The sequence below is a fragment of the Tamandua tetradactyla genome, chromosome 15 (genome assembly GCF_023851605.1).
Source record: "Tamandua tetradactyla isolate mTamTet1 chromosome 15, mTamTet1.pri, whole genome shotgun sequence".
Taxonomy (NCBI): Eukaryota; Metazoa; Chordata; class Mammalia; order Pilosa; family Myrmecophagidae; genus Tamandua; species Tamandua tetradactyla.
This window is the reverse complement of record NC_135341.1, coordinates 20,585,771-20,588,640: the sequence shown is the minus strand read 5'-3', so window position 1 is coordinate 20,588,640 and position 2,870 is coordinate 20,585,771.

Below are 2,870 nucleotides of genomic sequence, written 5' to 3'. Positions count from 1 at the left end.
CCCGGCTTCCGGTTCCGGCTTCCGGTCCTGACTTCGCCCAGCCGAACAGAGTCCCCTGGTGGATACCGCCGGGAACGCCTCGCCTGGCTAGAGCTCACCTCCGGTGAAGTTCCCAGAGTGGTATCTAACTCAAAAGTTTGATTTCGTGAACACCTTCCTCCCTCACATTTTTGTAAGATTACTTTTCATTCCATTTTAAACTTCTACAAGCTGGACATCTTTTTTAAATTTTAAAAATACTAATAGTTTATTTACTTTATGTGTATCATCTCATTTTAATCCTCTGAATAATATAAGGTAATACAATTAGCCCCCATTTTATAGATAAGAAAACTGAGACCTGAGAGTTAGGGAACATCACCCACCAAGGTCATGTAATAGCTAATGTAGCAGTGCCTGAATAAAAACTCGTATCTGTAGCTCTAAAATCCATGCTCTTTGTGCTATTCTAAGAAGAAAAAGATAACCAGAATTCCTTAGTCCGTAATACAACAGCCTCATCATTTGTTTATTTCAAATGCATAATTTAAATCATGTCATGCCTGTATTTTCAGTCTCCCTTTGTTCATCTTGCAACAGAGTCTTCAGGATTGGTAATGTTACATGAAATTCCACCAGAAGGATTTCCCATAATTTGCTTCCACTCTCTCCATTAGAGGTAGCTTGACCTCTTCTAGAATTTTTATTTTCCTGATATAAAAATAAAAATAAACACTTTCGAATCATTAGATCATTTCATAGTTTGCATGTTTTTGGTTAAGCATAAATTCCCATCCAGTATTAATAGACAAAAGAAGACATGTTTCTGTAACTTTGAATATTTAATGTCAAATGGATTTCCAAAAGAATTGACCCTGTTTGCACGGTGACTAAAATGTGGAGTCTCGCCAGCAGTAGACATTACCTCACAATTCTAATATATTTTCTGTTTTTGTAAAAATGAAACAAACCTTTGAAGACAAAACTCAAATAATAGAGAAAATATGAAGTGCAAAGAAAAAAGTTACTAGCACTCCACCATTGTCAAATGTTGACAAAGAACTTTCTAAACATCTTCCATTCATTAATTCAACAAACAGCTATGACTTAGTTATGAAGTGCCAGGCACTGTGCTAGGGACTGGGGACACAGCAGTGAAGAATGAAAAAAGGTGAAACTTACCTTGTTAAAAATACAGACTTACTAAATCACACCTAGATCTATTTATAGAATCATTCTGCACTTGTGCTTTGTATTGCATTATGGATTGCGGATACCTTTCCATGCCAGTGAACAAAGACTGGCATCACCTCTAATGATCACATAGACTTCCGTTATATTTATGTACCAGCTTGCCCGCATTGATCCCCTATCAGTTGTTAGGGATTGTGATCGTTTTCACTCACATATACTGCAGTGTTGACCATCGTGTGCATATACACTTTTTTGTGTGTGTTGTAGTAATTTCTCAAACTAAATCCCTAAAAGTGTGATTGCTGAATAAAAGGGTGTGCACATATTATATTTTGATGTATGAAATAAATGCATAACTTGTTTTTCCATTCATGATACATCAATTTACATTCCCACTAATAGTGAACAAGAAGGCCTGCCTCCCTCTCCTTTGCCAACACTCTTTTAGCAATCATTTTAACTTTGCCAATAATGTTAAGAACTATATAACATTCTTGCTTTTCATTAACATTTCTTTTATTATTAGCGCAGCTGAATTTCTTTTCACATCTTTGCTGAGTATATTTCCTCTTTTATGAAATGGCTGTTGTCCTTTGTCAATTCCTCTATTGAATATTTCCTTGTTGATTTGTTAGCACTTTTCATATTTAAGCATACTAACTGTATGTCAAGCCTTGAAAATTCTCCCCTAGTTTATGGTATATTTTTAAACATAAAGGTTTACAATGTTTACACAGTTAAGTTTATCAGTTTTTTCTTTTATGGTCTCTGTTCTCATTGACAAGTCTTAGTAAACTGTTTTCAACACCATGTTTTAAAAAATATTCCCCTATGTTTGCCTCTGATACGTTTATGGTTTCTTTCTCTGATATTTAACTCTTTGATCAATCTGGAATATAGGTCGAAGGGGTGAAGTAGGTTTTATCATATATGTTATTTTTGCACTTTACTAGGCAAAAAAATTTATCCATATTTTTCTAGTCCAGAATCCATGATTAACAGAAGATTTGACGATGCAGAAGAATATTTGCAATTAGCTCCATCATAATGAAATAATCCTGTTCCAAAACACTGGCCCTACTGCTTATGGGGCCCTGGGAGTGACAGTTGTCTGTGTCCCAAGATCCAAAGCTAATGGAACCAAGAGAAATCAAAGGAAACCGATATGTTGGCTGGCCAACAATTCTTTCCTACTATGGCTTGTTGCAACCAGATGAGCTGGTTGGACAGATTATAGTTTTCTTCGGAAGAATTTAAACTGGGAGAGACCCAGATGGTGTTCAGTCAGGATCAATCCAGGAGAACCAATATCTGAATAAGAGTTTTAGAAAGAGACACTACAGAAAACTAAGAGGAACATTCTAGAACTGAAGGACATGGCATCGCTAAGTGTGAAAGAACCCACTGAGTACCCAACAGTATGAATCCAAGAAAAAAAAAGGCAAATCACTGTGAAAACGCAGACCAATGGGCACAAAGAGAAAATTCTAAAGGCTACCAAGGAGATGAAAGAAGATCACTTATAAAGTAATAAGAATCAGACAAATATCTTCTTAAATGCGGCATTAGTTGCCAGGAGTCAATGGAACCAGGCCTTTAAAATATCAAGATAAAATGATGTGCAACTTAGAATTTCTACACTCATCCTTTATTTTGAATGACCTGTAACTTCCCCCCAAATTTACCTCCCTTGTACC